This window comes from Notamacropus eugenii, chromosome 3 (assembly GCF_028372415.1).
Source record: "Notamacropus eugenii isolate mMacEug1 chromosome 3, mMacEug1.pri_v2, whole genome shotgun sequence".
Taxonomy (NCBI): Eukaryota; Metazoa; Chordata; class Mammalia; order Diprotodontia; family Macropodidae; genus Notamacropus; species Notamacropus eugenii.
Genome location: NC_092874.1, coordinates 231,456,168 through 231,469,974, shown reverse-complemented (window position 1 = coordinate 231,469,974; position 13,807 = coordinate 231,456,168). Strand labels below are relative to the sequence as shown.

The window sequence follows — 13,807 nt, the reverse complement described above, 5'->3', positions numbered from 1 at the left end:
TGGAGGATCTATATGTAGGAAAAGAATCAGAGGGGACTACAAAAGTCTTTCCTGCTGATCAAGGAATAAATGATGCATCTAGCCTTGTTTTGAAGTCCAAATGTCGTTTGAGGAAGTGAAAATTAAAAGTTGGCAGTAGAATTTGGATGCTAAACTCAGGTTTGAATTTAATAGGAAATTGTAGCTTTTTGAGCAGAGAAGTTCTATGATGAAAGTGTTTTACAGCGTTAGAAGTATATGAGATGATGCTAGAACTGGAGAAACTGGAGACAGGCAAATCAAGTCAGAAGGTTATCTTTGTAAGTCAGGCATAAGGACAGAGGTATGATGCACTGGGAAGAAGATTCAAGCATGAGTTTTAAAGAACCAAGATGTTCCCCTCCCCACACATTTTCAAGATGATGGAGGAGTGCATTGAATCTGTAGGGGAAATACTGAAGACATTAAGAAGGGGATAAGTATTGATAGTGGTCCCTTAGAAGGAAGAGAGGCTAGAGGATGGGCCTTCTAGCAAAGTCTACAATATGAAAACTTCCAACTAAGCTAAATTCCCTTAAGAAACACCTCAGGAACGATAAAAAAGCTGCTGATGAAATAAAATCAGAAAAACGGTGAGTCATTTATTCATTCCAGGGTCACACTAAGAAATTGCCTGAAGCCTGCAAACATCTTGGTCAGGGGAAGGGCCAGGGCCTGAAGCCAGCACATTTCACTGGTTGGTGATGCACAGCGGAATGTGGTGGAGGCTAATGTGACGTTTTGATTGGGGCCCCACTAGGCTGAAGAACTGACTGGGGACAAACCACAGGTTGCAGCAGAAGCAGGACCTAGTTAGTGTCCTAGTACAGTAGTGTCCTACTCTGAGACAGGACCTAAGCCTAGACATGCCATCCAAGATGTTGAAGGGGCAGAGCATTAGCCTGGCACAAAATCCTCATCCAGAAACTAAAGCTGAAGACAAATAGAAAAAAATCACGTTAATGATACAATTTGGCTTGAGAATGCCAAGGGGAAATCTCGGAAGAAAATGGTTCTGTAAAACAATTAGAACTAGAACTCCTGAAGGAAAAAAAGATGAATTAGATACAAGGACTATAAGAATGAATCTAAGAAATTTAGCTGAAATGAAATAACTGGTAACACTTAAGAGAATGAGATCCAGAAAACAGATGAGAAACATTACCCAAATAGTGGACTCTGAAAATACCATGAAGCAAACAACCCCAAAATAAAACAAAATAGGCCGAAAAATTAGAACTTGAGGTATTTTTTTAATAACCTAGAAAACAAGAGAATTTAAAAATCTGAACTCAGGGGAGGGAGGGAGGAGGAACTGTGGGAATATGATTGCAGACTATGGCTCAGAGGAGCCAAGATCCTTGTAAAACATCCCAGTAAAACTTTAAAATGCACTATTAGTTGGGAAAATATAGAAAATCATTTACAGATTCCTCCACTCAGCCTGGGGGTGCACTGAAGCACTGCTGGAATCTTGCAGGAGCTCCGAAGTAGACAAGTCAGGGTATGTTAAAATTTTTGCACAAAGCTTCAGGGCAACTGGAGAGATCCAGATCTGGCACGAAAAAAGTCCAAAGACAACAGCCCTGTGAGCTTGAAACTGGGTGAAGTAAGTCCAGTAGTAGGGGGAAAGGACCAAAGTCAGAGCTTAATGCAAGTGTCTCTCCCTAAAGCCCTGTGGCAAGGAGGCCCAAGGCAGAGGCCAGATCAAAAGTAACCTCAGATTCCTTTGAAGGAAGAGCCTAATCTTGGCTTTCCCATGCCATTCAGGAGTTAAGGAAAAGTGCCCAACACGAGCATGGGTCCTTCTATGCCTTCTCCCTCCTTCCTCCCCCTGCAAAAAAAACAAAACAAAACCAATTAGTATGAGGAAATGCCCATAGGGTAAATCTGAGGAACAGTAATCCTACAAATCCAACCAAAACATCTGAGAAAAACCATCCTGGCTATGATTACAAAAATACCTGGGAAAAATGAAACATGAGGCCAAAATGGATGAGCTAGAGAGAAAAGAATGGCAAGGAAATCTTACATCTCAGAATAGATAGTAGAAAACTAAGAACTGAATGCTCAGAAAATTAGAATGGGCCAAACAAAATCATTCAGTGAGTCATGAAACGTGTGTGTGTGTGTGTGGTGTGTTTAAAACTGACCTCCAAAACAGGTTAAAGAGAAAGATGATGTAAGGATTATCCAATTATCTGAAAATTGTGACCCATCCTCAGGTATCTTCCCCACTACCTTCCCCCCAAAATACCTAGATATTGCATTTCAAGAAATTATAAAAACTAACTGGAATTCTTTCAACCCGAGAACAAAATGAAAATGGAGGAAATGGGTGAATATTTACAAGTGTGCAATACTCAGATTAACAAACGAAACTAACAAGCCATAACCAAACTGCCAAAGAAAAAAACCACCTCGAGGAACCAGATGGTGTTACAAGTGAGCTCTATCAAACTTTCAAGGAACAATTCCAAGGTTACATGAATTGTTGACAGTAATAAGAAAAAGGCACTGTTCTAATCTCTGTAATACAAATATAGTCATAATACCTAAACCTGGGAGAAAACAAAAAATATTAAATATCAGTATCCATGATGAATGTTAAAAAAATTTTAAGTAAAATATTGGCAATAACAATAGGAAGATTACAAACTATGACCTATTTGGATTTATTGTAGGAATGCAGGGTTGAATTTTATAAAGAAGACTGAAAAGACTTTCAAACTTTTCAGGGATTCAAAAAGTCTTAATGCTTATTAAAGCTTAAAACTATGCTGACTTTCCAACAGTTTATAATGAATCATGTTAATATAAATGAAAACATTTTATCACTAGATGCTGAAAAGGTTTTGGTCATAACTTTAACACATTTTTGCTCAAGACAGCAGAAAGCATAATAATAAATGAACCTTTCCTCAATATAGTAAACAAACATTAGAGGGAACTGAATGGCTAAATGGATAGAGCACTGGGCCTGGAGTCAACAATGAGTTCAAATGTGGCCTCAGACACTTAGAGTTGTGTGACCCTGGGCAAGTCTCTTAACCTCTATTTGTCTTAATCCACTGCAGAAGGAATGGCAAAGCACTCCAGTATCTTTGTCAAGAAAACTCCATTGACAGCGTTGGTGTGCAGTGGCGCATGGGGTCACAAAAAGTTGGATGTGACAAAAAAAAATCAAGCAAACATGTAATTTAGAAAATATAGAGGTGTTTCCAGTAAAATCAGAAATAAAGCAAAGATGTCCATTAACACTTCTACTATTTCACATAATCCTACAAATACCCACTATATTAATAATACAAGAGAAATTAAGGGAATAAGTACACAGACAAAACAAAATGAGTACTTAAAGATGATCACTTAGAAAACTAAAGGGGTAACAATAAATTCAAACCATTCATTCAGCAAAGTTGCTGGATATAAAATAAATCCATATAAACCATAAGCAAAAAGGAAAAGAACTTAAATGTTCTAAAATATTTATAGCAATTCTTTGTGATGGCAAGGAATTGGAAATTGAAATGATGCCCATCAACTGGGAATGAATAAATTGTGGTATATGATTGTGATGGAATACTATTGTGCTGTAAGAAATGATGAGCAGGTGGATTTTAGGAAAACATGGAAAGACTTGCATGAAATAATGAAGAGAGAATGAGAGAACCTAGAGAATGTTGTATACACTAACAATATTGTTTGAAGAGTAAATATGAATGACTAAGCTAGTCTGAGTTATATTAATATACAAAGGGCCTCTGAAGGAAGATGCTATCTACCACCAGAGAAATAACTGATACATAAAACTATGTATTTTATAGTTTCACATGTATATTTGTGTCAAATGCTGGTCTTTTCTAGTGCAGGATCTGTGTTTGTCCTTCATTTTCGAAGAAGACCGCGACATCAAAGAAATGATGATGTGATTTGCACTTGACTTTGTTTTGAGTAAGGAATAGGGAGAGAGGGAAACATCTTGGAACTAAATGTAACCAAAAAAATTAGGTTGCTCAGGAAAAGAGAATAAGTACAAAAGAAAATGAACACAAGTAAAATGTTTGCTAAACCCAAAGATCTCAGGTACTGGGGTAAGGACTATTTGACAAAATTGTTGAAAAACCTGAAAAGTTAAGCAGAACTTAGATATTAACCAACATCTCGCCCTGTATCCCAAAGGAAACTTTCAGATATGAGATTTGATATCACAAGTGAATCAGGAGAACAAGGAAGAAATTTTCTTTCATGTCTTTGGAGAGAAGAAAAAATCTAGTTCAAAACTAGACTACATAAAGTGATAGAATCACAAAATATAAAATGGACATTTCTTAATCATGTGAAATTGAAAAGTTTTTGCACCAACAAAACTAATCTGGTTAAAATTAGGAGAAACCAAGCAAGATGGTGTAGGAGGAAGCAATATAGCTCAGTCTTCACCCACAACTAATCCATAAAAATTTAGAAAATATACTAGATGGAGTTCCGATTGGGAAATCAGAGGGAAAAAAATAACTCAGTCATTTTTTCTAGCCTAGGTCAGCCTATGCAGACAGAGGTTTGTGGACTCTGGGGATGAGCTATAGGCTGGAAGTATACCTCATGGAGCTTCTAGAGCAGGGATTGAATGAACCAGGTCTAAAATCTGGCACTGGCTTAAGCTTGTGCAAGGAGAAGGAACAGATGCCAACTGTTGCTCCCTCCCCAGAAGGGATGGGTGCAAACTGAGGAGGGGACTTGTGCCTGGGGTGGAGGAGCCAGACAAAGGGTCTGATCCCCTTCCCCTCCCCAAAGACTGAGGTGTGAGGGGTGTGGGAGTGGGAGAAGAATCAAATGTAATATACTTGGTCTTCTAGGTCACGGTGGTCTGTGTTACATGTGCAGGGTCACAAGTTATAATCACAAATTTACTCCTCCCACATGAAGAAGGCATAATCCTCCATTCCCCTGCATTACCTCAGTCTCTGGGGAGAAGAAGGGGATTAAGTTCAAAGTTTGGCCTGGGTCTCATAGTGCACAATCCCAGTTCCAAGTCCAAAACCACCCCCTGAAAGTTGAGTCCCAGACCCCCAGGTTTCTCAGGGTTTCCATCCCTGATTGGTGGTGGCACCACCCTGCCTGTACTTCTGCTCCAATGTTAGCCTGGCTTAAACTCCCCTGTCTGGTGGAGATCCCCTCTAACACCTGAAACAGAGGGCAAACAACATCCCAAGCCCACTTCTCAGAGTGAAGGTAATAAAAGTGCACAACGGAGAGAGCACAGTCAATGGAAAAGTGACGGAAGGGCTCCAAGGGCCCCCAAAAAGCCCAGGTAAAGTATAGCAACAAGGGAGGAGGAGAAGGAAGGGGAGCTGGTGACATTTGAACCTCCCTCCCATAGGAACTGGTCAAAGGAAGAAAGAATACACACACACACACACACACACACACACACACACACACACACACACACACACACAGCTAGCTACAGAAATACGTTTCAACAGGGAAACAGAAGGATAAGGGTAGAGGGGAAGAGGAAGGAATTAGATTTATGGAGGATTAGTCTTAAGCAAAATATTGTAGATATTGTACCAAAAAATATTCGTGGTAGCTATTTTCTGGAGTGGTAAAGATTTGAAAAATAAGGGGGTGTCCATTTATTGGAGAATGGCTGAACAAATTATGGTACACAAATGTGGTGGAATGGTATGGTGTTATAAGAAATGATGAAGGGGGTGTTTTCAGAGAAACCTGGGAAGACTTGTATGAACTCATGTAGAACGAAGTAAGAGAATGATTTCTACAATGGCAACAATACTGGAAACACAGACAAACTCTGACAGACTGAAGGAATTCTGGTTACCGCGGTGACCAACTGTGATTCTGGAAGGCTCATGATGAAATATGTTACTCACTTTCCGAGAGGGGATGGACTCTGAGGTTCTACCTCTCAGTTATTAGATCAACAAAGCTGACCAAAACGGAAAATGACAAATCTTGGAGGGGCTACAAGAAAACAGATATGTTAATTCGGTGTTGGTGATACTGGGAATTGGTCCAGCCATTCTGAAATGCAATTTGGATTAAGAAAGACTTTTTTTTAGTTAATGAAACTCTCTTTTCTTTCTTCCTCCCCCTTCCCCTCTCATTGGGAAGGAAAACAAACAAAAAACAAAGTTTTGTAACAAATACAGATAGTCAAGCAAAACAAATTCCTTCACTGGCCACTTCCAAAAAATATATGTCTTAATCTGTATCCTGAACCCATTACAGGGTCAAGAGACAGGTGATATGTTTTATCATGGGTCTTCTGGAATCCTTCTTGATCGTTACATCGATCAAAATCCTTAAAACTTTTAGAATTTCTTGTTTTATAGTGTAAGTTATTCTGGTTTTGCTCACTTCACATTCATAAAAGTCTTACTAGGTTTCACTAAAACCAGCTCTATCTTTTTTTTTTTTTGAAAGAAGGAAACAAGCATTTAAAAGTACCTACTATGTACCAGACATTGTGCTAAGCATTTTACAAATATTATTTCATTTTGATAATATAGCATAATAGTATTCTATGACATTCATACACCATAATTTGTTCTGTCATTTTCCCCAACTGATGGGTATCCCCTTAGTTTCTAGTTCTTTGCTACTACTAAAAGGACTGCCAAAAATATTTTTTGTACATGTGAGTTCTTTTCCTCTTTTAAAAAAATCTCTTCAAGATATAGACCTAGTAGTGGTATTACTGGATAACCAAAGGGTATATGCACAGTTTAATAACTTTTTTTGACTTGAATTGCTTTCAAGAATAGTTGTATCATTTCACAACTACCAATAGTACATCATTGTGCCTATTTTCCTTAATCTCCACAAAATTTGTAATTTCTAGAAAGCAATTTGTAACTGCACAAGGATTATCTACAAAAAATTAAGTGAGAGAAAATATAAAATAAAAGCTCCAGAGGAAAGAATTTGAAGGAGAATAAATTGTTTCAAAGAGAAAGTCATGAACCTTACCCAAGTAACTTCCTGAAAACTAGAATGGACCAAAGACAACTCAATGACTCCAAGAGACAACAAGATATGTTGGAACAAAATCAAAAGTTTGAAAAAATGGGAGATATCAGATATACAAAACTGACTTGGAAAACCTATCAAGGAGAGGGAATTTAGAAATCACTGGACTCCACAAAACCCATGGCAACTATATTTCAAGAAACCATAGGTGAAAACTGCCCAGTTCTATTACAACTATCTTGGTAAAACTAGTGGGAAGAATCCACCAATCAATTCCTAAGACAAAACAACAATAAAAACTCCAAAGGAAAGATCAAAGAATACCATAGCCAAAATTCAGCGCTTCCATAGCAAAGAAAAAATCCTACAAACATATGGAAAGAAGGAGTTCAAGTACCAAGGAATCACAACCAGGATCATACAGGACCAGAACCTTCCACCATAAAAAAAGAATTTGAAATATAATATTCAAAAAAAAAAGCAGAAGACATGTTTTTACAATCAAGAAAGCTTACCTTGCAAAGTTGTAATACTTCCAAGAGCAAAATGGACTTTTTTTTTTCGAAGTTATCATTAATTTATTGATGATTCATGGAATGGTATCTGCTCATCAGTCATTACTGGAATCTCTCCTACAGCTAGTGGCATGATCTTGTGATAGTTAAAGGGTCTTGATGTAGCCACAGAATATCTCCTTAAAGTAAAAAGTGGGCTAGGCTTCTATCTAAATAACATCACCCTGTTGTTGCTGTTGTGCTTCTCCTCCTGCTCCTCCTCCTCATTCAGTTGTGTCAGATTCTTTGTGACTGCATTTGAAGTTTTCTTGGCAAAGATCCTCATACACTTGATGCTCACTAGCTGTGTGACCTTGGGCAAGTCACTTAATCCCAATTGCCTTATCCTGGGTCATCTTCAGTCATCCTGATGAATGTCTGGTCACTGAATTCAGATGGCTATTCTTTACTGTACCCTTGAAGAGGTTGAGGGGGACCCCAAAATACCGACAGTCCAGGTCGTGCTTGAATGAGTTCAACTCAAGCCTTCTTCCAGTTTTAGCAGAAGAACTTGAGATTAGCAGCTTTTCTGGATCAGGGAACCATAAATGACTAGGCTGACGGGTGGAGGGGGACCCCAAAATACCGACAGTCCGGGTCGTGCTCGAATGAATTCAACTCAAGCCTTCTTAAAGCCAAAGAAAACAAAGTTTATTAAAGATTCACCAAATTGGGTTGCCTCTTAAGGAGCCTAAGTATTTGTAACGCTTGTATTCACAAGCAGGCCAGGTAGAATCCCAGCTAGACAGAGTCTGAGCTGGATTGAATCTGAGCCGCAAAATGGACTTTTAAATGAAATAGAGGATGTTCAAGTATCATAAGTATTTCATACGAAAAGGCCAGAACTGAGTGGGAAAACACAAACACAAGAATCAGGAGAAACCCAGGAAGGTGAATTTATGTGAGCAACTGGAAGGGATTGTATGATGCTAACAGTCTAAAAGGAGGAGAAAAAAGAAAAGTGTCTCTTCAGAGCCTTAATGTCTTCAAAAGGTATTGAGGGGACTAAATAAGGAAAAATAAAGGTTATGGAGTAGGTTAGTTGTGTCCTTAGGGTTTTATGGCAGGTGGAATCTGAAATGACTGAAGAAACAAAGGTTTGAACTCCCAAGCCTATCAGTTTATTAAATAATGCATACCAATCACACAAAGAATCACGTCATGACCAGGCTGTTTCAGCTTTGGCACTGGTCCCCGAATACAGGGGGAGACAGATTCTTATTCATTAAAAACAACCAAATAAGACCAATTAATTAAAAGAAAAACAATTAACCCAAGGTAAAAACCAGAATACAAGACTAAGTGATCTGATTTTTAATTGCAATAAAGATTAGGAACTTTTCAAGCTGGGAAGGGGAAAGCAAAAAGTACAGTTCCCTAAAGTCAGAAAAAGAGATATACCCCCAAGTGTCCATGTTCAATCAAAGGAACATGGAAACAATAACTGCTTGACCAGTACAGGACCAGTTTCGATAAAGACATATGAGTTGCTTAAGATGTATAATTGTGAGAAAACTCTTTGCAGCAATCTTTGAATGTGACTGGGTTTCTGGTTACCATAACCTAGGTCCTTAGTTAAAGGTGCTTAGTTTCTAAGCAACAGATAGAGGTGGTCCAGCTTTCCAGCCATACAGGAGTAGGTTCAAACAATGCAATAAAATTTTCTCACAATCCCCATACTGAATGAAGTTTTCTCACAAAATAGAAATCAGACTAGACTTGTAATTGAATAGAAAGGAATCCAGATCCAGAATCAAGTCACAAGATAGAGTCAATGTGGTTCACTCAGTTCTCATAATTTCCTCAGTTTTAAGAGAGAAAAGAAAAGGGAGAATAAAATTAGACACTCACTAGTATAGAAATGAAGAAGAAAGGAGTAGAACTTGTTGTTTGTCATAAAGGGGAGCATAAGAAGATGAGTACACAAACTTGGAGGAAGCAATAAGGGAGAGTTGACATCAAATGAACCTGACTTGTCTGAAATAGACAAAACACACAGTTTGGTGTAGAAATCCATTAAACTTGATAAGGAAATTTACTGATCCTAAAGGGAGGATTAAAAGTAGGAAAAAAAAAAAAGGAAAAAAACTGGAAACTCGTTTGGCTTATGGCTGAACAAACTATGCTGTGTGATTAAAATGGAGAACTATTGTACCATAAGAAAGAAAAAGAAGAAAAGAAGACAGCTTAAGAGAATCCAGAGAAGTAAGAACTTATAGAGCAGAACCAGGAGAACACTTTATGTGACAGTATTATAAAGAAAAACAACTTTGACAGACTTAAGATCTCTGATAAAAAGCAATGACCAACCTAGAGTACTTAGATGAAGCATGCTACCCACCAATAATGCCTTGTGTAATTTTCTTTTTGTGTTCTTCTATGTGTGTGTGTGTGTGTATACATATATATACATATATATATATATGTATATATATGTATACACACACACATACTCAATCTTGTGTGAGCTTAATTTGGTTCAGAATTAACCCAAAATTTTAAAGCACATATTAGAGACACTGAGACAAAAGTCTCAGTGGCAACATGTGGCTTTCCTATGCTAATCAATGACTTTACACCCTACCTTCTCATATTTGGGCCGGAACCACACCTACCCACTGACTGTAGAGTCTCAGAGAATAGAAAGAAAGCAAATACAATCAGTACATGTCTTGACTTCAAGGGGAGTTAGAGCAACTTAGCCACAACTTCAGCCCCCCAAAACACTGAAATGAATGACTGAATTGTTAATACCTTCACCTAGAAGATATTGTTCTGCTGAGAAGTCATGATATTCATGAGATACACCAGTTAGCAATTTGATAGAAAGCTACCCTATACCTAGGAGTAGAGAGACTGGTCATATTGTTTTGTGTACAGAATGGTTCCAGAGACTGGCAATGATCCTGCAAAGCAATCCACTGTAACCATTTATCACCAGTAGGTGAGTTATTTGGATTTTCTGAAAGGCAGACAAAAAGTGTTGGACATTCATTTCAGTGGATGATACACGGAAGAAATAACTTTCTAGTCATAAAGACTCAAAGATCCAGAAACTCATTTCAAGTAAAGAATATTCTACAAAATCCCATTCAAATGATAGAAAAGGTTTAAACTCAGAGGCAATAGCTTTCCTATCTAGCACTCTAACTGTAGAGACTGCTCTGGTTTCTACATGTCCTGACAGAATGTAGTAACCCAGGTAGCCAGGCTGGACCAGTTGAGATTTAGGAGAGCAGGACTATAGTCATGATGAGGATTTATGATTCAACCACGCAATCAATATAGCCCAAGGAAAGAAACAGATGTTGTTCTTCCTTCATTTTGAAGAGGATGTCTTGACTTGGATGTGAATTAAAATGAGGCAGAATTGTGCAAAGTCATCAGCCTCTCTCTTCCAGATTCATTAGAAATCCAGCGGCAGGACAGAAGTCAAGATGACTGGCAATGGTCTGGTTTGCTGTGGATGATGTTGGCATTCCACATCGCCTGCATCAGCTGTCTTCATGGTTGTTGGAACAAATTGTTCTCATTTGCCCATTCTACCAGGGGAAGTCTTCACATACTTGGGGTAGACATCTCCCTCACTCACTGACCAGTCTGAAGCCTGTCGGGTACCCTTGACCTGGTTTAGCCCATCTGCCAAGATGGTATTATGGGGCTCTGGCTGTTGCTCCTGCTACAGCTTTTTGGAACTACAAGTGAGAGTTGGGTGAATCAGATGGACACCGAAGGTAGATAAGCAGCCCTGAAAAGTCCTGAAAAGGTGTTAGTCTAGGGATAGGAGCAGTTAGTTCAGTAGAAGAGCTACAACTCTCTGACCAATGAGCATGCTAACTAAGATGTATCAGGTGAAAGATGTTAAATGGATACAACATATATAGCCAGGTGATGATAATGTTTATGCATATAATATGTACTTTGTATGTAATTTCATTCTAAATTCATTGATGCATATCATTTACAGCATGTATTACGTTATTTTTCTTGTGTTTATTTATTCATATATATCAGGCATTTATTGTAGTTGCATTTGCCTAACTATTCAGCTTTACTGTACGTTTAGTTATGTTTCTTTTTCTTCAAATCTTATTTGTAGACCCACCAATGTCATTTCTCCTTTGATTTTGGTATTTGAATATTGGCTTGTGTCCCATGGATACCCATGTATTGCTGTGATACTGCATATACTATGTTCTACGTGTAATTTAAACCTGTAGTCAATAAAGTAGCTTGTCAAGTGATGTTTTGCGTTTTTGAGCTACGTCTATCGGGTGTATCGTTGGTGTGTATTTGTTGTTAATAACTGGGATGCTACTTTCATCATCCTTTGCTCTCTCCAGTGCTGCTATTTTATCTGATGGTCGGCTGCTGTGTACATCCAGAGGCCATGTACCCCAGCTGATTCTTGAAAGGGACTGCAAAATTCTAAACCCTGGGAAGAATGCAGCCATTTCGTCAGTCTTCCGGGTAAAAAGTCTGAAATCCAACTGGAGTTCGAGAAAAAGAAAGCGGACCTCTTCAGTTCCGAGTCGGAAGATTTTACCGTCACAGTGGGGACGTTCCCCTGAACTCCCAAACTTAACTAACTGGAAGCCGAGGGACTTACGGGAGCCTGGATCCCCAAGTCGGAACACCGCCGGACTCACCAGGGCTCCGGGTCCGGCGGCCCTCCCGTCGCCCCCCAGGCAGCCCTCGGCTCCGGACCTCGTCTGCAGCTGAACCAAGTTCAGTTCCGAGCGACAGACACTGCCCAGCTCTTTAGCTCACCCCGGAACCCTGGAGACCAACTAGTAAAAATCGGGCTGGCATCCAGAGTTTCACAAAAAAGGGAAAAATAACAAAGATACTCTATGTACATATGTCAATCAGGTGCGGAACACACAAGTAACTGATTACTGCTGCGCACCAGACTCAAGATGCACGGACCGACCAGAACTCCGCGTAACTACAAACGTCAATTACCCGTCTGGTAAGTTTCCTTACGCCCCACCCCCCACCGCAGCTAACAAAGGTAACGTAGAGTAATTAACCCCACGTGGGCAGATTAGGAAACAGTCAGGCCTAACCGTCAACCGTCGGGACTTGAACCGAGGACCTGCCGGCTCCCAGACGCCGACGTTCCCTCGGCGCCACATCGGCTCCCGTCTCAGGCTTCCGTCTGTCTAGCTCCAGCCTTGTCCAAGGAATTTCCCTACCAGCACATCAGCCTCATGCTAGCACCCCACTTAAGACGTGCAGGCGCGCCCGGACTGGGGGTCACCCTTCAGCACCCCTCGCTCTCGTCTCTCTCACTACACTCCCAGAAGGCGATGGATGTCATCACAGCCATTCTATATCTTTGCTAAAAACGTCTCTGCCTCCCATTCAATCTAACCTCTAACTAATCACAGCCCTGCCGCCCCCTCCAAAAAACGAATAAAAACGAACAAGAGCAGGCGGACCCAGAAGTGAAAGGGCTAGCGGGACGGAGACTCGAGCAGTTCTCCCCCGGGCTGTGCCCTCTACACCCCGAAAATCCAGGTGCTGAGCCTTTTTTTCCCAACCGGAACCTACTCTGTATGAATTAGGTTGGAGCCTCCCTTTTCTTGGGCAAGGGAAAAAAAAATAAAAAAAAAAAAAAAAAGCAGCGGCCGTCACGAACAGGATTCGAACCTGTGCGGGGAAACCCCATTGGATTTCGAGTCCAACGCCTTAACCACTCGGCCACCGTGACTCCCGGGCTGAGCTTTTGCCGCGCGCTTATAGGAAGGGTCGCAGCAGCGTGGAAAAGGCTGCGGGCCGACAGACAAATTTCTCCCTCTAATTCTCGGTGCAGATGCCCCTTCACCCCCTCTCTCCGTGGCTCCTCACCGAAGTTTGGGAGAGAAGGCTCGGAATCCCCCCAGGAAAGGGCGGGGCCGGGATCAGCTCGGAGAGAGGGGGCAATGGTGTGCAGGGGCTGGAGCCCCCGAGGGGGCTTCCGGGAGAAGGGAGAATGGCTTTCTCTTCACGGGGGGCCCGACCCCTCCCACTCCTCTGTCACCTTCGACGATCTCCCCTGCCCCCCAAAGACCTCCCTCAATCACCGCCCCCGTCCCTTATTTCCGGGTCATTCTCTCCTCTCCCAGTCCCTCATTGACCCCTCTATCATCACCCCCCTTCCCTCACTGACACCCCCATTACTCCTCCAGCCTTTACTGATCCCCTCCGTCACTCCTTCCGTACTACACCGATCCCCCCAGTCACTCCCCTTGTCA

General features: G+C 40.7%; 1 long non-coding RNA gene and 1 other non-coding gene across 2 annotated transcripts; both read right to left on the bottom strand.

The window, feature by feature from the left end:
- Positions 1 to 1,251: 1,251 nt before the first annotated feature.
- On the bottom strand, positions 1,252 to 13,284 carry LOC140534239 (uncharacterized). Its single transcript, XR_011977219.1, has 2 exons — positions 7,530 to 13,284; positions 1,252 to 1,852 (listed from the first exon to the last, which is right to left on the bottom strand). It is a non-coding gene; the product is annotated as an uncharacterized lncRNA (long non-coding RNA).
- TRNAS-CGA (transfer RNA serine (anticodon CGA)) lies at positions 13,203 to 13,284 on the bottom strand. The gene has a single exon. It is a non-coding gene; the product is annotated as a tRNA-Ser (tRNA).
- Positions 13,285 to 13,807: the final 523 nt, after the last annotated feature.